Raw genomic sequence first — 19,224 nt, forward strand, 5'->3', positions numbered from 1 at the left:
AAAATGAAGTAACTCTCTCTTTCTACCTCTTTCGATCAGGAAAAGGGAAACTATATAAATAAGAAGATTGAGGAGGGATTAAGCCTTTGTATAAAAGGCTGAGTTTGCTTTGACTATCCAGATGACAGTAGGACAGCAAAGCAGAAGTGTTTTGAAATATTTTGAAATCCAGTTTTAGAGTGTGGGTGGGAAGGTGATACAGGGGATAGTGTTGGGAGACCCCCACTTGGTTATCACTAGAATTGATGACCAAACCCTGTGATGGGCCCGTGAAGGAACAGTCAGATAACTAAAGAATGGGTGCTGAGATTCCTTCCAGAAGGGTTCATCTTGGATTTGATACCTCTGCATATTTTCAGTTTAGTGTTTCAGCTAAAATGTAAATGTACTGCTAGGGTGTGATACTGTGCTGCCCTGGAGAAACTCCCCAGGTGCCTGAGCACTGCTGGCATATGTACACACCTGTATAAGAAAACTGGCTTCACTGCATATTTTAGAGGTTGAATTGGGGGCATTTTCAGTTCTCTCAGAAGGGCATAATAAACTAGTCTGAAATGCATGCTAACTACCATTAGAATGTCTGTAGCTCTTCTTTTTTCCATATCATTCATGCCATATGACACTGATGTGGGGATACTTTTCAGCCACATTTGAAAAACCTCCCCTGAAGTTGCAAACCCGACGGTTTGGAAGAGATGTTTCAAATAACTCAAAATATACAATGTAAACAAACTGGCCTTTTAGTATGAAGTGTACTAAATTAAAGAAACCAGATGCTTTGGCTGGCTTGGAACAGACAGATTATGATTGGCTCTCCTTCACTAACCATTTTTTCTTGAGTTCTCCTCCCCTTTCTCCTCTCTCTTTCTATCTCTTCCCCCATCCACTTTTTCCTTTCTTCAAAAAAAGATACAGGAGATACAGCTTTAACAACAAATGGTTTCTGAAAGTAATATTAATGTTTTTAATTTAAATCATTTGCCTATATCCACTGGAATTTGCTTACTGCAGACCTGGTGTAAGTGTATGAATCACACCTCTAGCCACAGTTCTAAGTGTGAAAAACTTTCCTATGTAACAATTTTATTTGACTTAAAAATTAAACAGTAAATATTCCTCTTTAAATTCTACCGAGACATTTTCCCAAAGACTCTAGGGATAATTTACATACATAAATCTCCAAGATATTTATCCACTTGAAATCAAGAAGCCTCAAGATTCTCTCTGAGAGGGGTCCAAACCCAAATACCCCGGTTCATTAAAAGTTAAATGAACCTTCATGCAATCAAGTGCTTTTCTCTAATATAAAGCACTGTACTGCCCAAACCTATGCCATCTCAAATCAATCGATACCTTGGGAAAGTACTAGGTAAATTGGACTGAAACTTCCTTTCATCTGAAATATCTGGAGAACTGTACCAGGAATGTATTTCCAGCTTGAACTTAGAGATCAAATTTCTAGAAAAAGAAGACAAAGAAGGTCAGTGAAGGAAAAGAAGGTAAAGGAAGAAAAATGCTACATAGCCTGATATCAGGAAAAGAGATTAACACTGTTGTTTCAGTGATTAGTATGCCATGTAGCTGGAGGAAATTTCATGTTTCTGTGATCAAGTAAATACTAATACTCTCTGCCTAAAGGGTTAATTATGAGTTAGCTAAGAGAAAGTTGGCTGTGGAAGATTTTATAGTTATACAATATTCTATAAGTATCAGTTGTAAAAAGCAAACAGCCAGATACTGCCTCATAGCTATTAAATCTTATTGTATTTCAGTTGGATTGGAGACTCACTTCTAGTGCCAGAGCACCTAAACTACACAAGTCTTTATGCTCTCCCTTGAGAAAGAAATATTTATTGTGCTTTAATAAATCAAGTCTAGGAATGGAATTGATCCCAGATAATTTAGGGGGTAAATTTCATTTTAAATTTCCAGAAGGTGGGAAAACTCCAGAAATTCCATGGTCATCTTTTGCCTCCAAAACACCCATCTGTACCCCTCTTCCTCTCTACCCCTTCCCCCCTGCTCATCCTTGGCTTCCAGCTGACAGCGGGTCCTTGTGGCTTCTATCTGGCACTGCAAGACAGCTGGGTGGGATGGGCTGGGCACCATCCTGGAGATAAATATTCCACTGTTTTCCCAATATGACTGAGCCTTTTCAAAAATACAGAATTGTATTAAGCACATTTTTAGAGGTCCTAAATGTGATCACTGATGCACTCAAGATACCTGATCATTTTATTGCTTAGTATATAATTGCACAACCTGATTTAGTGTCCCAGTTCTGAAACAAGAAAAGAAATACAGGACTTCCACTCTTTCTGCTGCCATCACTCACTTCTCACGGGTAGGACAAATTATGATTTTGTTAGAAATTCTGCATAGAAAGTGAGTCAGGAAATTACTTTTTGTGCTTTGGCTTCTGCATACTTATTCTCAAAGTCCTGTTCCTTTACTAATCTACTTTGAAATTGATAAAGAGTTTTGCAAAGAAAGACAAAAATGTCTGAGTCTTGTAGCCCTAGTTTGTCTTGCTTTTGTAACATGCAAGGAGACTGAGTGTTCAAAGAAGTAGCACTGAGCCTGGCTGGTTTTTGGCTGATGGAGCCAGTTAACAACGCTAGGCAGATATGAAAATCTTGACTTTCATCACTGGATTGCTGGCTAGCCAGGGGGAGCAGCGCTGAAAAGAAAGAGGCAAAGTAAGACAAGGAAATGTCAATACTGAAAAGTAAAGGAAACTAACAACTCTCCTGCCCTTTTTTCAGGGCAACACCACTGCTAAGCTGGGGAAGCTGATGTTAGGTGTCATATTCACTGTGTGAATATGTGTGAATAGGTGTGTGTCTGTGCCCCATCTTTAACGTCTGGCTTCATAGTACCCTAACTCACTGGGCAACACTGAGATTAGGGCGTGATTCAGGTCTGTAGGTCAATGCTACAGATAAGAGCAGTACTTTATAATACACGACACCATCAGGAATTATTTAGCTCTCAGCTTTGTGAGTTTTTTGGATTACCAATTCTCAGAATGTTTGTCCATCAGGCTGAGTTTTACAATTTCATGTCAGGTTATGACTGTATGTATTTTTAACCTTTGCCTAGCAGACAGTTACTCTGCAGTACTTTCTACTGGGTCCCACCTAAATTCCTCTTGCCAAAGAATTCTCCTCATTATTTTGCTTTCTATATTTGGACTGTGTGTCTGGGAAACTAGGATTTAATTCCTGTACTTAGAGGATGGCCTGATATTCCACCCCATTCTGAATCATCTGTACTGTTCATTTGCATCTACTCCTAGGTCAATTAATTCTTTCTAATTCTAATATGAAACTGCTTACATTTTCAGGATTCTAATTCTTTTCTTAATAGATTTTAAATACTTCTCTATGTTGCCTGATGTTTTCCCTCCATTCTCCTACTTTTGTGCTACTTTGGCCCCATATTGAAATTTTTTAAAGAGAGACATATCTCAGTACTGATGCATGTAGGAATCCAGTCTCTCCTGTCCCCACCAATGCATCCACAATAATTCACAAAAGCCTTCATACCGATCTGCGTATAAATGTGCATTTCACCCCAGAGTGACTTTAATTGCATACCCTTTGCCTTCAGGTTAAGGATGTGGATATTTTACTCAGAATAAAAAATGGAAAATGGAAATAACTGTCATTAGAAACTCGGCAACAGCTTGAGAATGTCAGTAACCAAAGCTGTGTGCGTATACAGTGCCAAGGTAGATGGAGCACTGCTTGAGAAGAATATTGAGAAGCCAGCTGTTATTCCCATTGGCACAAGAAGGTGCCAGTCACCACCCAAACTGCAGAGAACATGCGCCAGAGTCTGGAGAAAGAGCACCTTCACACGCCAACCAGAAAAGGGCCCCGTTGTTTCCATGTGTCCAAATTATATCAGCAATTGCTTATGCACCCTCCTCTCCGTAGGCTTTCATTCTCCCTTCATAGGTTGGAATGAGAAAGAAAGCTCGCTGAGGAGACACATTTTGCTTTCATTTTACAACAAATAATGTTACAGCTTAAATGTTGAATGTGGCAAGGTTGGGCATCTCATGTTGATTCATGGTGCAGACAGGAGCAAATGTAAGCGACTAAGGAGATGACTAAGTCACCATCCTGTATGAATTGGTCAAATTCCCAAAGCTCTTTGCCTAGGAACCAGAAATTTGGTGAACCAAAACAATAGTACCTCAAAACAGTCCAAAGAACCTTTGTTACTATAAGCAGATAGAGGGGAAAAAATATTTTTCCTGAATTTTGTTTACCTCAAAACAGGAGCAACAAGAGCCATTTCTCCCTTATATTTATGCTGACTTGGAATTTGAGTCCATACAAATGAAGCTTAGTTAACTTTCACTTTGGCTATATGTAAACAATTTTGATTTGTTGTTGTTATTGTTTTTTAATCTAAAAACTGTAACCTAGAGAAGCTATTAGGAAACAATGACTTTGTGACCTCACTTTTCTACAACATGCAAAGCTTGTTAATTGAAAAGCACAGTCTTCTCTAGAAGGAAGATAAAGAGATAGCGAGAGCTTCTCCTATACCTATAGTCAGTTTGAGAGCAATTTTGCTCTTCTGTGTTTATTTCGAGGTTGTAATACACCATAGATACATAGTAAGCAAAGTTATATACTACAGTGGAACTTGGGAAATCATTTGCTCTGAGAACTGGCCCAGAAATTTAAACAGATAATAAAGCAAAACAATTATATTTTCCATAGTTTCAAGAAGTCAATAGCAGTGAAAGTCTTTGCTGTAAATCACATAAGGCACAGTGGACAATCAGTGGCAATTCTGTGGGAACATCTGTCTCATTCCCAATACACCAGTGTCCCCAAAACCTTAAAGTTCAATATTACTTACAATATTTATTTTACCAGGGATGGACTCAAACCAAGCAAACAGGTCGCTAAAGAACATTCCTGAAAATTGAACAGAATGAAGATAGGAACAGATGGAGATTGGTATAATCAGGGTTCAGCACAGGGAATAAAATCCAAGTCATTTCAGGATGCAGGTTGCAGCCTGTTATTACAGTGGAGAAGGGAGAGAGAAAAAGAGGCTGACCGTGATGTGGGAGGGAAGCATGTGATGTATTCAGAGAAATATTACAGAGCAAGTTCTGCAAAATAACAGCCATTAGTTCAAAAACTCACAAGCACTAATTGAAGGTGTGCAAGATGAGTTGCACTGAGCTGGGTGGCCTGACTCAGGGAAAGGGTAACCCATATGAGGAGAAAGCGTGGAAAATTTTCAAAGCACAATGCAAGAGAACATGACTGCAAATGCCATAAGGCAAAATGGGATTGAAAGCCACTGAACCAAAGACCACAGATTATATCATTCCATTTATTGATACGGCCAGGATAGGGAACTCTATAGACAGAAGGTAGAACTGTGGTTACTTAGGGCCATGGATTGTAGGATGGAGAGCTAGGAAAGTAGCAACTTAAGAGTACAGTTTCTCTTGGAGGTGATGAAAATGTTCTAAATTGACTGTGGTGCTGGTTGCACATGCCTGTGAATATACTAAAACCACTGAATTGTACACTTTAAATGGGCGAATTGTGTGGGTATGTAAATTATATCTCAATAAAGCTGTCATTGAAAAATGTGAAGCAATAAAATTTGGAGGGAAAAAAGCCAACTAAATGGAAGAAGTAATGAATACTTCAGGAGTGGATCTTCTGCCTCCAGCCCCCTGCTGCAGCTTCCCCTCTGTCCCCACCTACTCACAAGAAACAAAACAGAGAACCGTAAAACATCCCTGCTCACCCAGAAACAGCAAAACACAAGTCAAACACTCGCGAGAACACAGGTGCCTGGTTTCCTACCACGTTTGGAGCCCACTTGATGAGTTCCAACTCAGCCCCAGAAGAGTTACAACCCAGGGAATTATTGTGTAGCTTCTTTTCCAGACAAAAGGACTTTTGCTCACAATAACACAAATTTCTGGATGAAAGAGAACTTTCAAACTGTCTGAGGTCATCTCGTAAATAAGGAGAGAGGGAGAAAGAAAAAGAGAGAGAGACAGAGAGAGAGAGAAGAAAGGAGAGATTGGCAGCAACAGGCAGGTCTTACCAGAGACTAGAGCATTTACAAAGTTCTCCTATTTGAATTTATTTCAAGCAGTCAATAAATAAATGGTTCCATGCTATTAAAAATGGAGAAAAGAGAAGACTACAAACAAGTGCTTCTGCCTCCTGCAATTTGGTCCATTTCCCCAGCTCCTGCTCAGAGAAAGATGCAATTGTTCACTTGATGACCCTGGTACCCAACTTATTTTCTTTGGGGCCATCTTTTGAATATTATTTTTGTATAAAGCCAAGTAAATGAATGGAGAAGTTGAAAAACATAATCAGAATGTTATATTGACACTGTTGTAGATTTTCCGAATGCCGAAAAACAAGAAATGAGTGGAAGTGAGTTTGCCAAAGTGAACATTTTATGCATCTTTATATAGGGCATAGTCCCAAGTGGAAAAAATACACTTGGATAAAATAAAATAACAAAATATTTATTGAACATTTAAAATTTATGACATATACTTATTACATTTAGTCAGAACCCTTCCCCTCAAGGACTTACATTTTAAATATTTTGTGTGTGTCTGTGTTTCCCTCTTCCTTATTTTCTGTCTCTAGTGCTCAGAAAAGGTACTTTTAGCCATTTCGTAGCAGCTACAAACATTCTGCCCAACTACAAGCACATAGCAACCTACCCGCCTCCCAGCCATCTGTGTTTCCAAATTGTCTGTCTTATACTTAGTAAGTGTTGGTGGTTGCGGAGCTCCTCTCCAATACTATAAGACACCAGGTGAGATCTTCTTAGAAATAACTCAGAAATTCCCATACTAATGTTAATACTGAATGACCAAAAACAACTGCTCATTTAGTATTACCAGAGATACTGCCAGAGATGGTACCTTTCCACTGGGTAGGTAAGTTCAGGCCCCTTCACAGCACTCTGAGGAAAGTTGAATGTGTAGAGAACATCAAGGTTTTGGGGATGAGGGGACTATGGTAACCATTCTAGAAAAGACTCAGAACAAAGTCAACAAATTTGATAGTGTTAAAGTTACGCTACAAAGCTAAGGTTGCTCATTTAGGAATTCAGAGAATTTATACTTTTAGTTGAAGCTGTTATGGTGGTCTGACAAGGCTTCCCAGATGCCATGTTACTAAAATTAGGTTTCATATTGTTTCCTGTTGTTTCCCTCAGAATGTGAACTGTGATGTCTCTGTGAAATGCATTTTATCTTAGCATACTCGTAATCTTTGGAAGAAATAGTTTTTCAATCTTAGTACATTTTATTTTTTTTTATTATAGTTTTGTTGTGAGTCTGATGGTTGTCCAAGTCTTTCCTTGACTCTGCTGTGACCAGAAAAGCTGTGCCTGTTGCCCACCAAATGAGAGCCAGGCCATTATGGAGGGCCTGGGTTTTGCAAAGCAAATGAGCATCGTCTTATAGGATCAAGAGTCTTTCTTGCATGAGAGAAATCTGACATTTCTTTCTCTCCCCCAATTCCCTGCCCCCTCCCCAAATTCCCTCTCACCAGACAAACCACTCCAGCCCTACTTCCCTATTTACTGCTCTGGGTCTTCTTTTTAGCCACCTATAAAAAGCTCATACTCTAAGTTTTCATTACTTTTCCTTTCCAAAATATTCTATAAGTCAATTTGTCCACCAAGCTTCTCCTAAGGCACCAGAGCAGTGAGAACCAGTTCCCCCAACTCACGTGCCCAAATTCTAACAATACACAGTCAGAAACGCCCAGAGACAATGCATATTATAAATTTGCTTTCTGCCCTCTTTGCTTTTTTGTATCTGTTTTGTTGAATGATTGTGTTTTAGGGCACGTCCTTTGACATGTATGTTCAGTGACAAACTGGGATGCCCTTCTGTAGTTCTCAGCGACGTGTCCTCACGTGTCCTCACATACACCCTTAAACAGTTAAATCAGAATGTTTGGTTAAAAACAACTGATCATAGATGGTTGTGAAAGTGAGTAATACATTAGGCTATTTCCCTTTGCCTCTTGTCCTAGAGAAAAGGGAGAAAATCCTGACTACTTTAAAAATTTGCATCATGGAAAAATATATAAGAATATGCTCTCTGCTGGGTGTGGTACTGCATACCCGGAATTCCAGCGCCTGGGAGGCTGAGGCAGGAAAATCCCCATGAGTTCAAGGTCGGCCTGAGTACCATAAGCGAGTTCAAGGCCAACCTGCACTACAAGCAAGATGTTGTATCAAAATATATATATAATATAAATATATTAAAAATAATATAAAATATATTTAAAATAATATATATGAATATTCATTCTGGTTACAGATTCACAACTGCTAAATCATATGATTAGAAAGCTAAAGATATAAAAGAATTTCATTTTCTAAATTACTTCATACAGTCAGGAGAAGTAAAAATATTTGCTTAAGTGGTATGTCTCTCCTTTTTTAAATTTATTTTTAATTGATACATAATTTATTTTTAATTGACATGTAAGTATTGTGCATATTTATGGGCTACTGTGTGATGTTTTTATACCTATGCACACTGGATAATGTTCCAATCAGATTAAACATATCTACTAATTTATTGTTTCTTTGTGATAAAAAGCCATTCAATATATTGATAGTCACCCTATCTGGCAACAGCACACCAGCACCATTTCTCCTACCTGTAACTGCAACACCCACTGATTAGACTGTCCTAATTTCACCTTCTCCAGACTCTTCAGTAACCACTCTTTCACTTTTTCAGAATTCAGCATTTTTAGACTCCATATGAGTGAGAACATGCAATATTGGCCTTTCTGTGCCTGTCTTATCTCACTAAATATAATGATCTCAAGCTCCACACACATTATGGCAAATGACACGACTTTATCCTTTTAATGGTCAAACAGTATTCCATTTTGTAGCCAGTGTTATTGAAAACTATACTGAGTCTCCTTTCAAACTTACTGCATGTAAAGCCACATTGTCATCAATTCCTCTCAAAACACTCCCTGTCCCTTCAAGCTTCAAACACACTCCATCCTTCCTGCCACTCTCTGAAGCACTTCTGGGAGTCTTCTTTCCTGAGTGTCTTTAGTTGCACTGTCATGGCTACCTGAATGCCCTGAATTGGTCCAAGACATTTACCTTTCATGCTCGTTTAGGCTTTGGAGAAGATCCAGCAGTTGCACAGTGCCAGATTCAGTAAATAAGGTGGGTGAGGATGCACTGTAATATTTTTACAAGTCTGCCTTCCTTTAGATGGCACTGGGCAGCAGCATTCACCATATTTTTATCCCACTTAATAAGGATATTCTCAGCAGAAGACTTAAGAATTATGGGATAAGTGTGTTCACAGGGAGTGAGAATATTTGAGGGAGATTAATGCCAATGTCTTTTGCTGGAATAATTTTTGAGTTTAAACATTCTCTATTCTCCTATTCTGACCACTCTTTGTAGATGTGCACATTTTCTTTTTCCATTCATCAGTTGATGAACGTTTTTGCTTCTGTTTCCTGCCTATTCTGAATCATGCTTCAGTCAATGTCAAAGTATCGATCTTTCTTCAATATCTATTTCCTTTGGATGCATACCCTGGAGGTACTGCTGGATTGTATGCTAGTTTTTAAATTTTTAATGCACTTCCATACTGATTTTTATATGACTACTAATTTATATTGCTACCAAAAAATGTAAATGTTACCTTTTCTCCAGCCCTTGTTATTTTTAGTCCTTTTCATAGTAGCTATTCTTACTCAAGTAAGGTGATGTTTATTGCAGTTTCAATTCACGTTTCCTTTGTGGTTAGTGATGTTGGATATTTTTTCATATACTTACTGCCCATTTTATGGCATCTTTTGAGAACTGTCAATTTAGAACTATTGCCCTTTTGTTAATCTATTTGGAGTTTTGCTACTATTTGATTTGGTTTGAGTCTTTTGTTTTTGTTTTTGTTTCCTTGCTGTCAAATTCCGCATGTATTCTGGATACCAGCTCTTGTCAGATACATAGTTTGTGATTTTTACTCCCACTCTGTAGGTTGCCTTCTCATTCTGTTAACTGTTTTCTATACAAAACCTTTTTGTTTTCCAGTACTGGGATTTGAGGCCAGGGCCTCTGCACTGAACTCCACCCCTCACATTTTTGCTATTTTGAGATCAGAACTCCCTCACTAACTTGCCCAGGCTGGTCTAGAACGAGGAGACTGCCCTGCCTCAGCCTCCTAGAATGCCTGGATGTGCAGAAGCTTTTTAGTTTCATGTAATCCCATTTATCTAGTTTTGCTTTTGTTTCCTGTGCTTTGAATTGTTATCCAAAAAATTCCTGCCAAATCCAATGTCCTGATGCACTATACCTATGTTTTGTTTTTTCTTTTTCAGCCTTTGTTTTTATTAGTACATGTTTGCATTACATGATGATTATATTCTTTATGGAGAGTTGGTACATGTATATAACAGATATCTATTATTTTTTACCCCATTTCCCACTCGTCTCTTGCCCTCCGTTCATTTCTTGATCCCGTTCTCATTTGAAAAAAAATCTCCTTATCTTTACTTTTGCTCCTTATTTATGTTTTAGATTTCTTGTATAGGAGAAACCTTGTGGTATTTACGCTTGCTGATGTATTTAAACTGATTTATTTATCTAAACTTATTTGTTTCACTTAATGTGATCTCAGGGTACATCCATCTGCCTACAAGTTTATCCTTCTTTGTGACAGAGTGGTACTCCAATGTTTGTAAATGTAATTTACTTTACCCATTCATTTGTTGGGAACAGAACAACCACTTCCAAAACTTAGCTACTATAAAGTGTGCTGCTATAAACACAGGCATGCATGTATCACTAATAGGATACCTTTAACTCTTGGAGAAGTTACCTGGAAGGGAAATGGCTCAGACAAATGGAATTTTTATCTTAAGATTTCTGAGGATGCTTCATACTGATTTCCATAGAGCGGGTGCTAGTTTACATTCCCACCAACAATGTAGAAGTGTCCTTTTCTCCGTGTCCTCACCAGTATTTATTATTGTCTGATTTCTTGATGATGGCCATTGTTTCTGAAGATGGAATCTCAGTGTTATTTTCATTTGCATTTCTCTAATGGTCAGCAGTGTTGCACATTTTTTCACATATTTATTGGTCATTTGTACTTTTTCTATTCATTTCACTTGCTTATTTCTTTAGTGGGCCTTTAATTCCTGAGGATTGTTTCTTAATATATCCTAGATATTAATCCTCTGTCTGAGGAATAGCTAACAAAAACATTTTTCCACTGGATTGGTTGCTTCTCTTGCTGTGCAGAGGCTTTGAATTTGATACAATAGCGTTTGTTGGTTCTTGGTACTTTTTCTTGTGTCGTTGCGGTTCTGGCAGAAAATCTTCACCTATTTCTATGTCTTCAGGAGTTTTACTTATTCTATCTTCCAGCAAATTTCTTGTTTTAACATTTAGGTCTTTGATCTATTTTGATTTTAGTTCAGTGCATGGTGGGATATATGGGTCTAGATTCAATCTTCTATATGTAGATAGCTAATTTTCCTAGCATCACTTATTAATTTCTTCTAATAGTTTCAGATTTTACATTTATATCTTCAATCCATTTCAGTCGATTTTTGTGTACAGTGAGAGGTAGGGATCTAGCTTTATTTCTCTATATATAGATATTCAATTTTCTCAGTACTATTTATTGAAATAACTCTTTTCTCCAGTGCATATTCCTAACATCTTTGTCAAAGATTGATTGTCTGTAGATTTCTAGATCTTACATTGCCTGATGTATCTGTTTTTGTACAAATTCCATGCTGTTTTAGTGACTATAGCTTTGTAGCATATTTCAAGGCAGTGTAAGATTGCCTCCTTTGTTCCATATTATTTTGACTCTTTGGGGTCATTTGTAGCTCATTCCACATAAATTTTAAGATTTTACTTTATAGATCTGTTACAATACTGTTATTTGGATAGAATAACAGTACATTGAATCTGTATATTGCTTTGGGTAATATGGACATTTTAACATTGGCTCTTTCAATCCATGAGCAAAGGATATCTACTTTTTTGTGTCCTCAGTGATTTCACCTCAACTGGAGAGCTCTTTTACTTCTTTGATAAAATCTATTCTTAGGTATTTTAATTAGTTATTATAAATAAAATTGCTCTCTTCATTTCTTTTTCAGATAACTTGTTTTTGCTACATAGCAATGCTCCCGGTTTTTATATGTTGGTTATTAATTTTAATCGTTTTAGTGGAGTCTTTAAAGCTTTTATATATAAGATTATCTGTAAGCAATGACAGTTTGACTCTCTCTTTTCCAACTTGGATGCCTGTTATTTCTTTTCTTCCGTAATTTCTCTCACCAATACCTTGCTGAATAAAAGTGGTGAGAAGTGGACATCTTTGTCTTGGTCCAGATCTTTGGGAGAAAGCCTTCAGCTTTGATGTTTTTTTAATCTATCCAATAAGTTTCTTGATCTCAAGAAGCATATATTTTAAAAAATCAAACACATGATAAGTTATATTTAAGAATTATTTTCAACTAGTACCCTAATTGTATAGATCAGCTCCCCAACCAATGTTCTGATAATGGGTTTCTGTGTGCTGAAATACTGAATACATTTGACTCCCATGGTAAGCAGCCAAGATTCCATCTAAAAGACTCTGGACATGAGCAACTAGATACATTTAACCTAGTGGGCAATTAAATGTTATATTTATGTGTGTTATAGAGAGCAAAACAGGGAATACCTAAAGAGATACAGCTGGTAGACTTTTCAGTGTCTGAAATAATAATATACTTAGCATAGAAAAAAATTATATATCCACATAAATCCATCCACACAGAAGTAAAGCCATAAACAGCAGATATCAGATGTGAGAAAACAAAATAATTAATACTAAAAGAAATTGTCCCTCAGTAATATCTAGTGGTATAAAAAACATTATCATTAAATGTTCAGTGATCCCTAAAATAGCATTACAGAAGTATAACAGACTTCCATTAGGAACTCAGTGGACACAGACTGAGAATGAACAATATGTTTATGTGACATTTCATCCTAGGAAGTGGAGTGCCCTCTGCTCACACAGACCCCAATGTATCTATGGCACTGTATGAGGAAACTACCCCAAAGGGAGAAGGAGCAGAAACAGAAGGACCACAGCAACGAGCTTTGCTGACTGCTCAAACTTGCCAAACCTGGAATAGAAATCCAAAATGAGACCTGGGTTACAGGGGAAAGTAACACATTCATTTGGGGATCTATTAAACATGTAAGACACCCTGACAGTTTAATCTCAGTGAAGCAGCCTGCTTGGTCCTTTAAAGTTTTTAGTCCGATCATGTTCTTCTCCTTCAGAATTCTCCTGTACTTCTCATTCTTGAGTCCTTAAATTATCTGCCACCCAACTCCTTATTTAATCCATTCAGGCCTCTCCTACAGAATACTTGAGACTGGGTAATTTGCTGCTCAGTGATCTAGAGGCTGGGAAGTCGCAGACCAAAGGGCCAGCAGATTCTGTTTCTGTTGAAAGCCTGATCTCTGCCTCTTAATATGGTGCCTTCTATGGATCTTCACATGCTGCGGAGCCAAAGAAGCTCCCTGCTTCTTCTTTTATAAAAGCACTAATTCAATTCATATAGGCAGAGTCCACAAGACCTGGTCATTTCCCAGAGAGACCCACTTCTCAGTGCCACCACTGTGGGAATGAGGTCATGAGGGCTTGACATGAGTTTTGAAGAAACATAAAACTTAGTGCCCCATTGCCTCCTTACTGCTCTTCTCTCTGCCTTTATTCCTTCCCATTGTCCCCCTCCCAATTTCCTCTCTCTCTCTCTCTCTCTCTCTCTCTCTCTCTCTCTGTCTCTCTCCCTCTCTCTCTCTCTCCCTCTCCCCTCTCTGCTCCAGCATACTGACCTGCTCGGTGTTTCTAGAACATACCAGTATGTTCCTTGTGTTCTTGTGCTCACGGCTCCCTGAGCCTGAAGTGCCCTCCCAGGTATTTTCACTGCTCACCCACCCTTTACTCAAGTCTTTGCTCCAAGTCACCTCGGGTGGCCTTTCCAGGCCCTGCCCTCTATAAATTGTGGCTCTCCTCATCCCAAGCACATTGCAATCCACTCTGCACTCTCCCATCCTTCTTTGCTCTATTTCATCTCATACCACTTACATTACTTCCTTGTAGTACTGATCTGATTGATGGTCAGTCTTCTCCTAGATTCCTAGGATTTCAACCTCACATGGACAGATGTGTTTTGCTTTCTTGGTTGCTGTATTTCCAGAGTCTACAACAGGGCCTGACACAAAGTAGACACTCAAAAATATGCTTGAGAAATAAATAAATATACATCTTATTGGTTTATAGCAGAGCCTCCCCCCATTAAAACCAGAAGCATAAATTCAGTCATAGAGGACAAGGATGCAAGGGGTGAAGGTACCAGATAAGTGGAGATTGAGGTCACTAAGCTCCTTGCAGTGCTAAGGTTTTGATCTAAGCATGACATATACACACACACACATGTACACGCACACACACATGCACACATACATTCACACGTGCTTCATAGACAACAGTATATGCCCTATTATTTTCCCCAAACCATTCATTTTGGAAGATACTTGTTTCTTGGACAAACGTGTGTAGGGAATGCTGTATGCTCTCACTTGCTTGGATATGCACAGTATCCAAGTAGTATACACTACTGAAGCATGTGGGACATCTTAGTGTTTTAAAAAAAGATTTATTTTATTAAATGCTCATGTTTCCCCAATACACTTGACTAGAACACTCTCCTTAATACATTGTATATAAAAAAATAATTGTATATCAAAAACCCATTAAACCCATTTTTACACTGCCACATCAATATTTTATAAAAGTTCAATAAAACTATATAAAATTTATATAGGTGTTATACATGTTTAGTATTTATATGGAAATATCAAGAAGAATGTTCTTGATACTAAACCTTTATTATAATTACAGATTATACAGATAACCTTATTGGTTGATCATAATTTTAATCCACACTATGCCCGCCTCATGATTTTGTTCTATAAAACTTCCTTTGAGAGGTGGGCTTGTTGACAACCCATTTTGGACTCCTGTCTCTCAGGAGCTACTCCTGTTCCCCATTCCTTTTCTCCAGTAAATTACCCTATTCTTGAAAAAAATAACTTTATTACAATGAGATTGGTTAAGTATTTTTATTCACTTGATTTCACTTGCTTCCTACTTTCTGTGGTGCATAAGCAGCAGACATTACTGTAGTTACTTAACAAAACAGAAAATTTAATGACATCTAGAACAGGTAAGACTCAGCAAGGTCATAAAGGTAATAAGTAGCTTTTCCTGCTATTGATTTATTTCCTTCATCATGCAGTTTTAAATACTATATAATACCCATTCTCCCTTAACAATAGTGTACCTCTGTCACTTCAGGCCAAGACATCTCTGAACAAGGGTTGTATCACATTAAATTAAGGGCATGGGTTGTGGAGCCAGGCACCTTGGTTTGAAGTCTAGTTTCACACTCATCATTCATGTTATCGGCAAAGTGATTCAGCATTTCTGTCTCTCAGAGGATAGTACTAGTAATAGTACTTGTCTAAGGGAATTATGAGGATTAAATCAGTTAATTCTTGGAAAGTGCTTCAGACATCCCCTAGCAGACCCTAACAGCTCAGTAAGTGTTAGCTATTACTATAGAAACATGTCACTGCTTTTAATAACAACATATCAACCAATTCCATGACATAGATAGAATCAAATAAATTCAAGACTTTCCCTACCAAGTCTAGGTTTTGCCATCTGTTTCTCTTCTGAAAAACAAACAAAAACACTTGGAGGTTAAAAGAATCCCAAGTGCTGTGTTGTCACTGATGGCTGGAATGAAGAACTCCCAAATGCTTCCTGGTGCTGAACAGGCACTAGCCCTGCCTGCGGTGGCCTCGCTGTCCTTCTCAGGACAGCAGACTCAGTGTAGAAGTCTCCTAAGAACAGAGCATCTCCTGGGACTTGGAATATTTCCTATCCGTGATCAGCAACATCTCTTCTTGCAGTATTTTGGCAAGTTTGTTCTCATTCCCGGCCAGAATCAGGAAGTCCAGAAGCACATGAAAACAAACAATACATAAAAACACTTCTCTCCAATTAGCCAAAGTTCAGAACAAAACAAGAAATTATTCAGCAATATAGGGACTTGGTTACCATTTTACCCTACTAATTATATCTGTTTTCATTGATGCGCCCATCTTTTCCTTCCCAGTGATTACTTTTCTTGGCAATGATTGCCATTAGATGGCTTTTTTTCTGAAGCATATTTAAGTATGGGAAGTTGTTAAGACAGTTGTTCGGACATCACTATATTCTACAAAAACTTGCAGGCGTTTTTATGACCTGGACTGTTCTACCCTTAGAGAAATTTTCAAATTATGTTTTACCCCACTAGGGATTACTACTTTTCTGAAGATTGGCACTATATTTTTCTTTAAAATGCCATCATTTCATTCATCATATTTGGACCAATTACAAGTAATTCTAGAAAGTGCTACTTTTTAAAATGTTACTTCGCAGTTCAAGATCCACTTAGCATCAGCTTTTTATGAAACTTTCTCAACTCCACATGATGTGCAAGGGATTCTACTTCTGTGTTACTGTAGCCATTCAACTAAATACCATGAGCTTTTCAATCACTGCACCTGAATTTTCAGCAAAGTCTATGGGGAAATCATTTCTTCCCTCTTGAAGCGCTCACCTCCACAATGCAACAAGTTCTAACTGTCTTCCCATCGTTGTGGCTGTCCTTTCTTCTTTAGAGACTCCTCCTTTTTTCCAGCAAGACTTTAGATGTTGTTAGGTCTGGATGGTAGCCCCATTCCTTTGTCACTCCACTTCCTGGACAGCTTCACATACACACATAGCTTGCTTTCTTTACACATTTATATCTACATGCAAAACATTCTCACTGAGTCCCAGGGCCATATGTCCAACTGCCTACTTGACATTTTTCTTTAAAGTCTCAACAGCACACTCAACACAACCAAAGGTAAAGGCATGGGTTACCCCTCCCCCCGCCTGTTAAAGCTCATTCTCTCTAAAACTCCCTTTTTCTATGATTATGTAATCACTTAGCGATGCAAACAAAAAATCTAAGAATCATTCTTGATATGTCACTTTCCTTCGGTCCTCATATTTGATTCCTCACCACATTGTAGCAAAGCTACCAAGTGAACATCTCTAAAATTGCCTCGCTTCTGTTCACCAGCACCTCCTTTCTCAAAACTACTGTCTTTTCTCACATAGACTATTACAGTGATCTAACCGGGCATCCTTGTTCCCTTTGATCCATTCTCTGTATTGTATCCAAAAATTGTTTTTCAGTGTGCACATCTGAACACATCGCTTTTCCATTAAAATCATTCCCTGACTTTCTAATCCTCTTGGACTAAATTCATATTCCTCAGCCAATCCCACGAAGTCCTAAGAACTGGCCCACTTTGCACTATGCCCCGCCCCATTCACTTTGTTTTCCTTGCTTTGACACCCTGGGCTTTGTTGCAGCATCTCAGATATGCCATTCTTTTGCCACAGGACCTTGGATGGGGAACTCTTTTTGCCTAAAAGTGCATTAAGAATGTTCATGTACTATGTGTTCAAATAGGAATACTTTCGGGTGTGAAAGGGGACACTATTACTAGTTAAAGTAGACAATAAGCATAAGTTAGGACTCTATAGGGCAAAACGGGTCGTGCATTCACCTTCGTTAACTCCTACTCATTTCCCAGATCTCAGCTCAAATGCAATTCTTAAAGGAAGCTCGTAACAGCCTCCCTAGCAGAGTAAAGTCTTCGCAACTTTCACAGCACAGCATATCTCTCTTCTGCTCCACTGGTCAAGATCACAACTATTATGTTTATGCAAAGGATGGCTCTATGCTGTCACCTCCATAAGACAGTAAGCTCCATGAGGCCAAGACTGTTGCCACGTTTCCTCATCAATGTACTCGCCTGCCACAAATTCATGCACCATCAATATCATTTATATGGAATCACTTCTCTTTAAAATTCTTTTTCTGTGATTAGCACAATCAATCATTCAGTTATACAAGGTAGAAAATCTACAGTTACCCTTGACATCTGCCTCTCCTCACCCCAGTACTTGAATAATTCCTCTGTATGCCAATTTTCTTTGTAGACTGCTTTCTTTCCCTCTTTTATTCTCTTGAGCTCTTTCTTTTCTCTTTCTTCTGCCCCATCTCTCTCTATATATATTTTTTTCCAGAAGGCTAAAACACATCAAATACCAAAAGACATCTCTTCTCTAAAAGTTGCAAGTTACTTCTGAAAATATGATTGTTAAATTGTTCGCCTGTATTTACAGAAATCTGGTTATTAAAGGCTTGCGTTAAGAATACGAACTATAGCTTCAATCACTATTCTAAAACAAGAAAGCATTTTAAATTGAAAAATTGTATTTAATTTTAATATTGAACAGCAAATATTTTACTTTACTGAAACACTTTACAGGGCTAATAGGAAGTTGTTTTAAATGCAAATGTTCCCAAGATTTTTAACCATATAAAATCATAAAATCTCACAATACTGCAGAGCCAGAAATATTCCAGATAGTCTACATATTCCGGCATTAAGTTATTTTCTTTTTTTTTTCTTTTCTTTTTTTTTTTTAAATGTTATTTAAGGAGAAAAAGAAAAAAATAGAAAAAGTGTACAAGTTATACAGAATTTCAAAAAAAACAGTAGGAAATCACTAGTTAATAGATTACATATTGTCATCTTAGAAATAGTTGTTCAAATTACAAAATTAAAGCATACAAAATGGACATTCAAACAATGAGACTGCAAACAGTTCTGTTCAGTGATCCAACAAAAACTCAGTAATATAGTTATCTATCTTATACGCTTAAATATACATGCAGTTATATCCTTTAGAGCACTTTCTTTTCCTCTCTTTTTTACAATGACAATTACACATTTTAGGTTTTATTACTCCCACAGTTCTTATTCCTTTTTTTGACGAGAATAAAACCAAATGTGACATAACAAAGCAGAGTCAGTCAAATCAAAAGGATGGACATAGTACATAATGTAAAAACAGAATACAAGGTGATCAACAATGGTTACCATAGTGCCTCTTGTTATCTTAAAAAGAATTGCCTATATCATCAGTTATAATAAAAATTGAAC

General features: G+C 37.7%; 1 protein-coding gene across 3 annotated transcripts in view; it reads left to right on the plus strand.

The window, feature by feature from the left end:
• Nucleotides 1–19,224, plus strand: part of Pde7b (phosphodiesterase 7B) — a 294,246-nt gene that overhangs the window by 195,105 nt on the left and 79,917 nt on the right. The gene's annotated exons all lie outside the window — the stretch shown is intronic.

The sequence above is a fragment of the Cavia porcellus genome, unplaced genomic scaffold (genome assembly GCF_034190915.1).
Source record: "Cavia porcellus strain 051 isolate PalLab524CR breed Dunkin Hartley unplaced genomic scaffold, mCavPor4.1 scaffold_22, whole genome shotgun sequence".
Lineage (NCBI taxonomy): Eukaryota > Metazoa > Chordata > Mammalia > Rodentia > Caviidae > Cavia > Cavia porcellus.